This window comes from Scyliorhinus torazame, chromosome 6, assembly GCF_047496885.1.
Source record: "Scyliorhinus torazame isolate Kashiwa2021f chromosome 6, sScyTor2.1, whole genome shotgun sequence".
Classification (NCBI taxonomy): domain Eukaryota; kingdom Metazoa; phylum Chordata; class Chondrichthyes; order Carcharhiniformes; family Scyliorhinidae; genus Scyliorhinus; species Scyliorhinus torazame.
This window is the reverse complement of record NC_092712.1, coordinates 190,895,823-190,910,552: the sequence shown is the minus strand read 5'-3', so window position 1 is coordinate 190,910,552 and position 14,730 is coordinate 190,895,823.

The window sequence follows — 14,730 nt, the reverse complement described above, 5'->3', positions numbered from 1 at the left end:
CCTGCACAACTTTGGTTGTGGGGAAGAGACCCATGCAAACACAGGGAGAATGTGCACATGTGGGGGTCTTTCATTGCCCCCCCCTGGTGGGGTCTATGTTGTCTTTTCCTTGAGGTCTTCATTGCTTGTTTTATCTGAGAGGTGCCCTCTTTGGGGTCTTCTCTAATTTTTCTGTCCACAGCCTCTGGTTCATTCTTGTAGCTACCGCTTCAAGTACATTCCTTCTTTAAGAGGATCACCACTTTAAGACTGTCATTTTCTTTCCACTCAGCTGTTGGTTTTCTCTCTGTGTTTTCCCCATGCTTTGGGGTTTTTGGCATGAACCTGACTGCTCTTGGTTCCCCAGGCGAGGTGACCCTTAATCTGCTGGGACAACAACCACAGAAATTTGAGTCGTTCTGATGCATTATCCAAAAAGGTCACTTCAAAGTGTGAAATAAAACATGTGGCACAGCATTTTGGTCGCCAAATGTGGACAGGAACTGATCCAGGTGGACAGGGAATTTCACAACTTCAGCCAATCCGATGGCCAGAGATTTTCTGGGGAGTAGAAAGCAACTGCATATATCTTGCACCATCTGTGCCACTGAGCAGTCAATACTACACAAAGTGTTGCATACGTTCCTTGCATGTCAGTGTATTGTTCCTGCATCCACTCTAGTGTTTTCATGCATGGATCTCCATGAGGTTGGCCACTCTCGCTTTGGAGGAGCTTATTTTTAAAATAAATTTAGAGGACCCAATTATGTTTTTCCAATTGAGGGGCAATTTGAAGAGGCCAATCCACCTAACCGGCACACCTTTGGGTTGTGGGGGTGAAACCCATGCGGACATGGGGAGAATGTGCAAACTCCACACAGACAGCGACCCGGGGCCGGGATCAGACCCGAGTCTTCAGCACAAGAGGCAGCAGTGCTCATCACTGTGCCACCGTGCCGCCCTTCTTTGGAGGAGCTATGTGTTCAAACTCTGAGCCATGTTGGTGCATATGACTTGAATGGACTCCTCCATCCTCAGCTTCTGACTCTGTACTGCTTTGCAGATCTGCACATGAGCACATATCTTACACTGTTGGTCAAATAGAGTCACCTTGCTTATGACTCTTGAGGCTCTGCATCTGCACCCTGTAGATCGCGGCTGTTTCTGTACTCCATCCTTTAGAAGGACTTCTCACAGCTGCCTCTGCCTTTATCATTTTGTCCTGTTCACCCATGACGTGCTCTTCACCCACTGCCATCATGTTTAATGGTTTCCAAGGACCCATTATTGTGAGTGTATCTACATTGGGGGAGGGTGTGCTTGAATGATGTGATGGTCCTGGCTTTCATGCTGTTGGAAGTGGTGATGCTGCAATGGCATGCTTCTCCTCCATAAGGCCAATGAGAGACATCGGAGGAAGATCATGAGAGCATGCCTCTGCAGCATATTTCTCCACAAAGCTGAGGCCCCTCGCTGCAGCTTAAGTTTTGGTATGTTGGCTCATGAGAATGAGTGCACACCACCCCCTTCATCTACAGGATTCAATATAAGGATAATCAGGATTCACCCTTCCTCCAGGTATTTCCATTTCTCCATCACCCATTTCCCATTGTGATGCCACCCTCATAATGTAAAGGGCATGGGAGTCCTGAGCCGCCTTGTGCTGTGCATGAGACAGCTGCATTCGTTGAAGGACCGGAACGTGTTCAAGGTCTGGGACATGAATGGACAGCACCGTCGTCCTCAGGGTGTGACCCATGAGCAGCTGGGCTGGCGACAGGCCAGTGGACAGTGGGGCCAAACGATAGGCCAGTAAGGCGAGGTAGAAATCGGACCCAGCATCGGCAGCCTTGCAGAGGAGCCGTTTGACTATGTGGATGCCCTTCTCCGCTTTGCCGTTGGATTGGGGGTACAGGGGACTGGATGTCACATGCACAAAGTTGTACCTCCTGGCAAAGTTGGACCATTCCTGGCTTGCGACATCACAGTGAGTGGGATGCCGTGTCGAGCAAAGGTGTCCTTACAGGCACGGATGACTGCAGACGATGTGATGTCGTGTAAACGTACCACCTCCGGGTAGTTTGAAAAGGAGTCTACAATCAGGACATAGTCCCTGCCCAGCAGGTGGAACAGGTCGATGCCCACCTTGGTCCAAGGGGACGTGACCAACTCATGGGGCTGTAGGGTCTCACGTGGTTGGGCCGGCTGGAAGCGCTGACAAGTGGGGCTGTTGAGCACTGTGTTGGCGATGTTGTCATTGATGCCGGGCCAGTACACTGCCTCTCGGGCCTGTCGGCGGCACTTTTCCACGCCAAGATGGCCCTCGTGTAGCTGTTCCAAGACGAGCTGGCGCATGCTATGCGGGATGACAATACGGTCCAGTTTCAGGAGAACACCATCTACTACCGGCAGATCATTTCTGACGTTATAGAACTGCGGGCATTGGCCCTTGAGCCACCCGTCTGTTAGGTGGCGCATGACACGTTGTAGCAAAGGGTCAGCCGCCGTCCCGCAGTGAATTTGGACGAGGCGTCATCCGTGGCAGTTAGATTGGAGGCCACGAAGGCCACATGGGCGTCAACCTGGGAGACGAATCACGCTGGGTCACACAGAGTGTTGACAGCCCTGGAGAGAGTGTCGGCAATGATGAGGTATTTGCCTGGGGTGTATACCAGCTGGAAGTCATATTGCCGGAGCTTGAGAAGAATACGCTGGAAGCGAGACATCATGTCGTTCAAGTCTTTCTGTATTATTTTGACCAGCGGGCGATGCTTTCATGCTGTTGGAAGTGGTGATGCTGCAATGGCATGCTTCTCCTCCATAAGGCCAATGACAGACACCGGAGGAAGATCATGAGAGCATGCATCTGCAGCATATGTCTCGACGGTGAATTGAGGAAGGCCGTACACATAATCGTGAAACTTGACGACACCGGTCAGAAGGCCCAGGCACTCCTTTTCTATCTGCGCTTAGCGCTGTTCCATGGGGGTCATGGCGCGTGACGCATATGCAACGCAGGCCCATGGTGAGGCCACATCGCATTGCAGGAGCACTGCCCCAATGCCGGATTGGCTGGCATCGGTCAAAGTTTTGGTCTCTTTTGCTGGATCAAAGAAAGCTAAGACCGGGGACGTGGTGAGTTTGGTTTTGAGTTTTCTCCATTCGCGTTCGTGGGCAGGAAGCCATTGGAAGTCTGTCGTCTTCCTGACCAGGTTCCTGAGAGCCGTGGTATGAGAGGCGAGGTTAGGGATGAACTTCCCTAAAACGTTGACCATGCCCAGAAATCGGAGGACCGCCTTCTTGTCCTCTGGCGTTTTCATGGCTGTGATAGCAGCCACCTTGTCCGCATCCGGCCGCACACCCAACTGGGAGATGTGGTCCCCTTGGAACTTGAGTTCCGTCTGTTGAGGCATAGGCCCTGCTCACGTATGCGTTTGAACACGTGCTGGAGGCGACTGACATGCTCCTGCGGGGTGGTGGACCAAATGATTATGTCATCGACATAGACGCGAGCACCTTCAATGCCTTCCATCATTTGTTCCATGATCCTGTGGAACACTTCTGAAGCAGATATGATCCCAAACGGCATCCTTTTGTAACAATATCTGCCAAAGGGGGTGTTAAATGTACACAGTTTCCTGCTGGATTTGTCGAGCTAGATTTGCCAGAATCCTTTCGAGGCATTGAGTTTGGTGAAGAGCTTGGCGCGAGCTATCTCGCATGTGATCTCTTCGCGCTTGAGAATTGGATAATGCTCCCTCATGATATTGCGATTCAGATCCTTGGGATCAATGCAAATTCTCAGCTCGCCGGAAGGCTTTTTTACACACACCATGGAACTGACCCAGTCGGTTGGTTCCGTAACCCTGGAGATCACTCCTTGGTCCTGGGGGTCCTGCAGCTGCTGCTTGAGGCGGTCCTTAAGGGGTGCTGGGACCCTGCGAGGTGCATGCACCACAGGCGTAGCGTTCTGTTTGAGTAGGATCTTGTAAGTATATGGGAGCGTGCCCATGCCTTCGAAGACGTCGCGGTGCTGGTCAATGATGGCGTCGAATTGCGCCCCAAAGTCAGCGTCCTGGAAGGCAGACGTGTCATCAGGAGAGAGAGAGTGAACTCCCTGAACTAGGTTCAACAGCTTGCATGCCTGTGCGATAAGCAGGGAGTCTTTCGAGGAGCCCATGATCACGAAAGGAAGGATGGTTTTGCGTGACCTGTGCGTCACTTCAAGTTGGCACGAGCCGCTAGCAGGAATGACGTTGCCATTATAATCCAATAGCTGGCAGCCTGATGGAAGGATGGCTGGTTTGACACGAAGGCTTTGGGAGCCAGACCGCGCCATAAGATTGGCGGAGGTGTCCAGGCGGAATCGTATTTGGGACCGGTTGACCGTCAGGGTGGCAAACCACTCATCGTCTGGATCGATGCTGTATACTGACAGTGGCTGGTGTCTTTGCTTTGGGGACAGCCTGTTTTTCGTTACGGCACCGATTCGAAAAGGCGCCTTCGGGTCCTCGGTGTCACTGCTGTGTGGGAGGTCCGCATCGGACTCGGTGACCATGGGTTGAATTGCCCGAACATTTCCGCGAGGCTGGCTGAAGCGATATGAAGTGGCAGGCTGAGCTGCTCGGCAGAAGGCAGCATAGTGGCCAAGTCTGCCACATCGTAGGCATTGTCGAGATTTTGCAGGGCATTGACGTTTTAAATGGGCGGAGCAACAGTTGCCGCACATCGTGACGTCAGCACGTACGCTGTGCCACCACGCATGCGCGGTGCGGTCGTGCGTAGTGCGCGCCTGCGCATTACGTTCCTTCACGTTGCCGTACCCTCGTTTGGTGCGCACAAGCGCGGGAGTCTGTGAAAAGCGCGCGAAATGGCCGCCCTCATCCAGGCTGAGGCCCTGGAGGTGCTCAATCACTTGGACTCGTTCCGCCTCGTGGGGACCTTGCCGCGCCGTTTCAGCCGCTTGTATATGGGAATACCGACTCGTGGCGTTTTCATGTAAGACACAAGTCTCGATGGCGGTCGCTAGGGTGAGTTGCTTTACTTTGAGGAGCTGCTGACGTAGGGGGTCCGACTGATCACAGAAAACGATCTGGTCGCGTATCATGGAGTCGGAGGTGGGCCCGTAGCTGCAAGACTGCGCAAGGATGCAGAGGTGCATGAGAAAGGACTGGAAAGGTTCATCCTTACCCTGCAAACGCTGCTGGAACACGTAGCGCTCAAAACTTTTATTCACCTCTACGCTGCAGTGAGTGTCAAGCTTGAGGAGGACCGTCTTGAACTTCCTTTTATCTTCATCATCCGCAAAGGTGAGAGAATTGAAAATGTGGATGGCATGGTCCCCGGCCGTGGAGAGGAGAAGAGCAATCTTTCTGGTATCCGAGGCGCCCTCCCTGTCTGTGGTTTCGAGGAAGAGCTGTTTGAAAATCTTCCAGTTGGCCCCGAGGTTGCCGGCGGAGCGGAGCAGCAGCGGCGGGTTGATGTTGTCCATGTTGCAGGATGACAGGATGCTGGCGGAAGGCAGATCACTTGCAGGTAGGTCTAAGAAGTGCTAATATCCCTCAACTCCTGGTATCATGATGTGTTCGGTGTTCTGGATCACATACAGGTCATCAACACTTGAAATAGTGCAACACTATTTTATTGAATCATTAACTGTTTAAACATACTTTAACTGTGGGTAAATACGATACTAGTTTTAACTGCAGCGGCTGTTTAGCACAGGGCTAAATCGCTGGCTTTGAAAGCAGACCAAGGCAGGCCAGCAGCACGGTTCAATTCCCGTACCAGCTCCCCGAACAGGCGCCGGAATGTGGCGACTAGGGGCTTTTCACAGTAACTTCATTTGAAGCCTTCTTGTGACAATAAGCCATTTTCATTTCAACTAAAGACCTTTGCCTTGTCCTAACCAGTCGAAGCACTCAGCACATGGTGAATGTCTGTGCTGCAGGCTGTGAGCTCTGTCCTCCTAGCTAGCTGCAAATCAAATGGGCGGGAACTCTGATGCCCTCTGTCTTTATAGTGCGTGTGCTCTCACTGGTGATTGGCTGCGGTGTTGTGTATGTTGATTGGTCCCACTGTGTGTCCATCAGTGTGTGTCTGCACCATGATATACTGGTGTATATTATGACACCCGTGGCAACAAGATCAATGACCTCCTCCAGGCCGCACAGGTGAGTTGGCACTGGACCCCATTCCCCCCACCGCCCACCACGAGAATGCGTCTGGCGCCACCCCCGCCCAGCACCGTTCCGTGCCCTGGCCTACCCACGTCCAGCAGTGCCACCCATGCTGCCCCCCATATTCCCCATCCCCCCCTGCCACCCATACTCCCCAATTCCCCCCCATATGAACCATCGCCCTGCCACCCCCCCCGCCAAACCCCCCTCTCCCCCCACCCTTGCGATGAGCAGCGCATGTGGTTAACGAAGCCCCCTCAGTGTCCCCACAGGAGAATTTGGCCCATAATAGTTGGTAGAGAGCCTCGATGGGCAGCGAGGTGCTGGACTCACACCCTGCGAGGAACGGGCACTAGAGGTCGCAGGGGTGGCCGAGGACAGATCTGACACCGGCACAGATGTTGGCGTACGGCGTAGGGGTGAGCATCTACCGGCCCCCACCCAGATGAACTGTCACCCGTGAGTTGTTAATACCATACAGAATGACCCATCCCTCCCACTGACCACATGTTCATTCTCCTGCAGGATCTCCATCCTTCAGCATCGGTTCATCCAGGGTGGTCCACCCTGTCTCCCATGGAAACACCTCGGAAGCGAGCTCTGAGGATACCACTGTTGAAGCGTCACCGCTGACATCGCCACCCTCCAGCATCACAGAGATGTACACTTTAGTGGGCGAAGGCAGTGGATATTCTTCTGGGGCACAATCTGGTGGGCACCACACAGTTACTGCTGCACAACAGGTGGAGGCAGGAATGCCCAGGTGAGACAGCAGTCGGAGGTCTGCTGGATCTCAGTACCCAGCTGGGTCCAAGTTCGATGCTGAACCTTTGGAACTGGTTTACCTGGAGCTGGTGGTGCAGATGCTAGGATGTGGCTGTGATATTCTGAGGGAGATGTCAGCAACCCTCCAGCAGGTCCATACCCGATTGGAGGAGTCCCAAAAGCTGCGGGGAAGGAGACCGCACTGGCAATACGTGGCACCGAGGCCAAAACAGCTAGTGTGGCGACCGCAGTGAAGAGTGAATTTTGGGCCCCACACCTCAGGAAGGACATACTGGCACTGGAGTGGGTCCAGCGGAGATTCACACGGATGATCCCAGGAATGGTAGGCCTAACATACGATGAACGTCTGAGGATCCTGGGATTATATTCATTGGTGTTTAGGAGGTTGAGGGGAGATCTAATAGAAACTTACAAGATAATGAATGGCTTAGATAGGGTGGATGTAGGGAAGTTGTTTCCATTAGCAGGGGAGACTAGGACCCGGGGGCACAGCCTTAGAATAAAAGGGAGTCACTTTAGAACAGAGATGAGGAGAAATTTCTTCAGCCAAAGAGTGGTGGGTCTGTGGGATTCATTGCCACAGAGGACGGTGGAGGCCGGGACGTTGAGTGTCTTTAAGACAGAAGTTGATAAATTCTTGATTTCTCGAGGAATTAAGGGCTATGGAGAGAGAGCGGGTAAATGGAGTTGAAATCAGCCATGATTGAATGGTGGAGTGGACTCGATGGGCCGAATGGCCTTACTTCCACTCCTATGTCTTATGGTCTTATGTTCTTAAGAGCCTGGTGCATGACGTCGGCAGCATGAGTGGTGGTTTTCAATGTGTGGCTCAGTCAGTGTCGGCTGACAGTCATGGCTGAGCGCCTTGGCAGCATGTGTCAGTCGCTGGGGGAATCAGTACCAGGCGTACCCTGGTGAGGCACTGCGAAGCATGTGCCAGTCTCAGATGGGCATTGTTGAGGCCCTCCAGAGAAAATCATGGTCGCTAGGGGAGTCCCCTGTGGACATAGCCGAGTGGCTCGGCGATGGGTCCCAGTCACAGGTGGGCATTGCTAGGGCACTCCAGAGCATGTCCCAGTCACTGAGGAGCATCACTCAGGGCGTTGACACCATGCTGCAGACATTGGGGAGCTGCCAGGGCTGGCAGATCCAGATGACACAAAGGCATCTGGGCTTGATCCAGCTGCTGTTCCATCCCAAGGTGAACCCCAGGGCCCTCGGGGCACTGACTGGGAGAAGGGGACACTGGGTGCCAACCCAGAGCACTCTACGAAGTGGCGACAGCGGCCTCCTGCCCCCCTGAGACCCCAACTGAGGTGCATCTCAAACTCAGTACCCGGAACAGGGTGGCAAGGCGAGGAATGTGCTGCCAGCAAGTGCCCTGGGCCCTCCTGCTCCAGAGCCTCCAAATAATACCCACTCGGGGCATCAAAAGGCACAGGACGTGGTAGGCAGCAAGCTGATTCCACCTCTAATGTGCATCCTGGGGACACACCATGCAGTCGAGCAATGAAGTCTAAGTAGGTTGAGGATCACTGAGAGGGCACTGAGGGCGAGGAGGTGGGACGGGTAAGGGGGGGTTGGGTGCATTGTGTGGGGTGGGGGAGGGCCTGAGTGAGGGGGCGGCACCATTAGGGGATTGGGACAGTTGAGGACACATTTGTTAAAAGATAAAAATTGTTGACCTCGATCAATATGATGCCTCTGCCACTTTCCTCCACAATGCGGGCGGAGCACCAATCCCATGCCCCATCTCCCCGGACATGGAGGGCCTGGATGCCTCATCCCCCCCACTCACCTGGCATGCCCTGCCCAGGCACTCCGGCCGCAATGGGAGCCACTGTTCACTGGACCCCACACCCTGTAATCCACACACCCGCCCGTAACGTTACATGGACCGGGCGCTGGCCCACTCCCTAGTGCGCAGATCCAACCTCTGGTCACTGAAATGTCCCTGGTGCTGTGGCCCAGCCCCTGGGTATTCAGATGTTGGCCACTGGGTCCAAGCTGTTGCCTCCCGCAGTTCTCAGACACAATGTTCAGGCCGCACTGGCTGATTGGTATGCTGGCCAATAACCCCCACACGCCTATCCATGGGGATCCATTTGGGAGCTGTGAAGTTCTCACTTAAATACGATTGCCAATTCCCAATTAGCAAGAGCCTTCAGCAGATTGGCCAGAGGCCTCCACAGTCAGTGGGAGTTATGGGTGGTCAGTGGGGCAGGCGGGCAGGGGCTAGGGTTGACCTCGGAACAAGACCAGGGGTTGGCATGGAGGACTTGTGGGCGCTGAGAGACCCACTTCCTTCCCCGCAGCCCAGGCTATGGGCAGCCAGCCACTGCCATGCCCATCCCCTCTGATGGTGGCCCATCCTGACCAATGCTGTTCCCCTGGGGGCTCTCTCCCCCCCCCACCGCCCCCACTCTGAGCACCGGGACAGCAACTCTAGTGCCCCCGGGCTCATTGCTCGGGAGTGAAGATGGCTACTCGCCTCCTCGGGTCCCCACAGCAGCCATTCCGCCAGCTTCATGTGTTTAAAAAGGTGTATTAATCGGCACCCGCGTGATTGCTTGCTGGAGAGATAGTTAAATCACGGGAGACTGTTAGATAGGGGGTCGCTCCCGTTAATTGTATGAAGATTGGGCTTAAGTGGTGATTATTGGTTTCTCACCATGCTAAGGCGGGATCCTGATTTCTCCAACAGGAGCAGACCGGTTAGATCGCAAACCCATTGCCAGCCTGCACGGTTTTGATTGTGACCTCTCCCATGATTTGATGTCCTGGTCGCGCTCTTGCTTAAGCTCAATGTGGCCATTAAAGCGCAGTGTTGGAGACAAAGGATGTCCCAGAGGTGTAACAAAGGTGTAATTGCATTGCTCGGTGTAGTCGAGAGGCCACCAACTAGAGGGAAAGATGTAGAAGAACAAATTTGCAAGGAAATTACAGAGACGTACCAAAATTATAAAGTTGTAATAAATAATTGGACACTTTAATTGTCTGAATATAGACTGGGATAGTAGAAGTGTGAAGGGAAGACTGGGGCAAGAAGTCCCAGGGTGGAATTTTCTGATATTTTTTTCAAAGTGTTGGTCCTGGCGAGAAAACCAGAAGGATCCTATCGGCAGTGCCGATGGAAACAATCACCATATATTCAACCTCTTTAACAAAAACATTTTTCCCGCCTGTTTCATGCTGCGCTCATGGTGGCTTGCCTCTGATTCGCTCATCCTGGGAAAAATTAATCTCTGTAATCAATGGGGCGCTCCTCTTAAACCCAGCACTTGTTCCAACTCCAATCAGGGGGTGGCTGCCAGGAAGACAGGACCACGTTTCATGCAGGGAGCCCTCACCAAACCTCTGGATGGTCTCAAGCAGAGGCGTGGCATCCTTTACCCGCTTTTGGCCAACACTCCAGCAAACAAGGTCACCAACCCTGCCTGGGAGGCTGTGGCCGTGATACTGAGTGCCAGATCGCTCCGTAAGAGGATGGGACTCCAGTGCCAGAAGAAGATGAGTGAACCTCTTTGTGCAGCCTCCTCATGTCACCCGCTGCACCACTTCACCCACCCATCTCACGTCACGGAGCCCCAACATTTATCATGCCGTTCTCCCCCTCCCCCCGCCACCCCAATCCCCATGATCCTCCCCAGAAGCTTCACTGCTCCTCACATCCCCATTCCGACTCACATCCCACGCATGCCAGACTTCATGACCATCTGATCCGCTAGGACTCCTGCCTACACTCTCCCTATCTGTCTGATTGCAGGACAAACCTGAGCACAACCAGCACAGTCATACCCAAGCTGAAAGCTCTGACACCCTTTGAAGAGAGAGCCCTTGAGCTGGCCAGCGAGGAACAGGACTGCAGCTATGCAGAGGGCGAGGTGGGGGGCACCAGACAAAAATGGCCTGCTCCTGTTCCTATGTTCCTTTGTATATAAGGAGTGTGTTTTCTTACTGTCAGAGTGATTGTACCAATTAATTAATTCCAGGAGAAAGCTTTCTTTAATTTAAAAATGAAGAAGGTTGTTTATTATCACACACTTGTCCTGGAGGTTTAAAACATGACATCTCACTCCCTCGACCCACCCACACATCACTGACATAAAAAATAGATGCAAATGGGAAAACAAACAATAGAATTACAATTTATAATTATCTCAGTCTCTTTTGTAGCAGGTCTGGAGTTTCTTAGATGAACTGATCCTTTGGTCAAAGTGAACGTCTTGTAAAGCAGAGGATTTTCAGTAAGCTGTGAGGTTTCTTGTAGTTGAAATTCCAAGAGGCTAGTTCTCAGTTGAACTGAAAATTGAAAGAGGTTGGATAGAGCCCTTCTTCTACCTTCAAAGCTGTTGTAGATTGCCTTTAGGGGATATCAGAATGGCATCACCAGAAGGGAAAATGTCATATGGCTCAGTTTTAGTTTCACTTTTGGTTTGAACAGAGAACACACACATACACAGCTTTGATGTATTGAAGTCTTATAACTAAGTATAACTGTTTTCATGTGCCTAATTTTAATAAATTAATGCACCAAGTGTTTACTCAATCTCTTATGAGTGATTAGTGCCTTGTTTGATTTCATTTTGATTTGATTTATTGTCACATGTATCGAAGTACAGTGAAAAGTATTTTTCTGCGGCAGTGGGAACGTACACAGTACGTATTCTGCGCTGTAATGTTCTATGTTCTATGTTCTATGTATGTAGTAGACAAAGAGAATAATCAACAGAGAACATTGACAAATGGTACATTGACAAACAGTGATTGGTTACAGTGCGGAACAAGGGGCCAAACAAAGCAAATAAATGAGCAAGAGCAGCATAGGGCATCGTGAATAGTGTTCTTACAGGGAACAGATCAGTCCGAGGGGGAGTCGTTGAGGAGTCTTGTAGCTGTAGGGAAGAAGCTGTTACTATGCCTGGCTGTGGGGTTCTTCAAACTTCTGTACCTTCTGGCTTCCGGTGACGGCGGGCGGGAGGCTGCCGCGCATTGGAGGGCTCCCGTTTGGGAACGGCATTTTCCCGGAGTAACACCCAGTCCTAGGGCCAGCGACGGCAGGTATGCTGTCCTCCGAAATCCATCAGCGGCTGCTGGAGAAAGAGACACTAGGCCTCAAGGAGGCACGGGCCCTCGCTAGCTCCCTGGATGTGGCCTCCCGAAACGCCCCGCGGACGTCCCCGACCGCGCGGCAGCCCCTTGGGCAGCGTGGAACCCACCCGGGGCCAACCCCGATGCATCCCCCATCGCCCCACAGCATGTGCCGCGTGGCTACAAGGCAACCCCGGGGGGCCTCGCTGTTATTTTTGTGGTCGAGCCAAGCAGCCCCTGCAGCGCTGTCCGGCCCGCTGCTCCACCTGCAAAGGTTGTGGCAAAAAGGGCCATTTCGTGGCGGTATGCCAGGCCCGGGCGGTCGCCGCTGTCTCCAGGGGCGAACCGGGGCAGCCACCATAACTCTCTCCATGGGCCACGTGCGGGCCACGGGCGCCGCCATCTTCATTTTCCCGAACAACGTTCGGGCCCCAGGTGCCGCCATCTTGTTCCCCCGGGACCACGTGCTATGCGTGGGCGCCTCCATCTTGTCCACCCCCAGCCATGTGCGACCCCTGGGAGCCGCCATCTTGGCTGGAGTCTCAGGACCCCGATTCGGATGACCACACACCGCCCGAGGAAAATCTTCAACTTTTACCACGACTCGCCTCGGTGACCGATGGCCAATCCACCTAACCTGCACATGTTTGGACTGTGGGAGGAAACCGGAGCACCCGGAGGAAACCCACGCACACACGGGGAGGATGTGAAGAGTCCGCACAAACAGTGACCCAAGCCGGGAATCGAACCTGGGACCCTGGAGCTGTGAAGCAATTGTGCTATCCACAATGCTACCAAATTGCCCTAAGGGTTCCCTTTGGTGTCACAAATGGAGTCTTGGTCTTCCAACGGGAGATGGGCCGAATGGTTGACCGGTACGGTTTGCGGGCCACGTTTCCGTACCTCGACAATGTCACCATCTGCGGCCACGACCAGCAGGACCACGACACCAACCTCTGCAAATTCCTCCATACCGCAAAAACCCTTTACTTAACCTACAACAAGGACAAATGCGTGTTGAGCACCAACCGTCTAGCCATCCTCGGTGATGTAGTGCATGATGGAGTCATAGGCCCAGATGCCGAACACATGGAGTTTCCCCTCCCCCACTGCTCCAAGGCCCTGAAATGCTGCCTGGGACTTTTTTCATATTACGCCCAGTGGGTCCCCAATTATGCGGACAAGGCCCGCCCACTAATTCAGTCCTCGGTTTTCCCCCTGCTGGCAGAGGCCCGCCAGGTCTTCAGCCGCATAAAGGCGGACATCGCAAAGGCTACGATGCACGCAATCGATTAATCCCTTCCCTTCCAAGTCGAGAGCGACGCATCCGACGTAGCTCTGGCGGCCACCCTCAACCAAGCGGGCAGGCCCGTGGCCTTCTTCTCACGCACCCTCCATGCTTCAGAAATCCGTCATTCCTCCATTGAAAAGGAGGCCCAGGCCATAGGAGAAGCTGTGCGGCACTGGAGTCATTACCTGGCCGGCATGAGATTCATGCTCCTCACTGACCAACGGTCGGTAGCTTTCATGTTCGATAATGCACAATGAGGCAAGATAAAGAACGATAAGATTTTGCAGTGGAGGATTGAGCTCTCCACCTACAACTATGAGATCTTGTATCGCCCCGGGAAGCTAAATGAGCCTCCTGATGCCCTATCCCGTGGCACATGTGCCAACGCACAAGTGGACCGACTCCGGACCCTCCATGAGGACCTCTGCCACCCGGGGTCACTCGATTCTTCCATTTTATCAAGACCCGCAACCTGCCCTACTCCCTCGAGGAGGTCAGGACTGCCATCAGGAACTGCCAAATCTGTGCGGAGTGCAAGCCGCACTTCTACAGGCCAGAGAAAGCGCACCTGATGAAGGCTTCCAGTCCCTTTGAATGCCTCAGTGTGGACTTCAAAGGGTCCCTCCCCTCCACCGACCGCAACACATACTTCCTGAACGTGATTGACGAGTACTCCTGATTCCCATTCGCCATCCCCTGCCCCGACATGACCGCAGCCACCATCATAAAAGCCCTCCACAGTATCTTTACCCTGTTTGATTTCCCCACCTACATACACAGCGATAGGGGGTCCTCCTTCATGAGCGACGAACTGCATCAATTCCTGCTCAGCAAGGGCATCGCCTCGAGCAGGACGACCCGTTATGACCCCCGGGGAAACGGACAGGTAGAGAGGGAGAACAGAATGGTCTGGAAGATCGTCCTACTGGCTCTACGGTCCAGGAATCTCCCAGTCTCCCGCTGGCAGGTCCTTCCCGATGCCCTCCACTCCATCCGATCACTGCTGTGTACCACGACCAACAAAACACCTCATGAATGTCTCCTTGTCTTCCCTAGGAAGTCCTCCTCCGGGACCTCGCTCCCAATCTGGCTGGCAGCTCCTGGACCAATTCTGCTCCGCAAACACGTGCGGGCGCACAAGTCGGACCCATTGGTAGAGAGGGTCCACCTCCTTCACGCTAACCCTGAGTACGCCTACGTGGTGTACCCCAACGGCCAGCAGGATACGGTCTCCCTACGGGACCTGGCGCCTGCTGGTTCCCCCCCCCACCAACCCCACCCTCCTTCCCACCGGCGCACCCCACAGCTGCCCCATTCTCAGGTGGATCGGTTCTTCCACTGGTCCCACCCAGGGGTGATGAAGCTACCGAAGAAGCCAAAGTCACGTTCCCGGAGTCACGGATG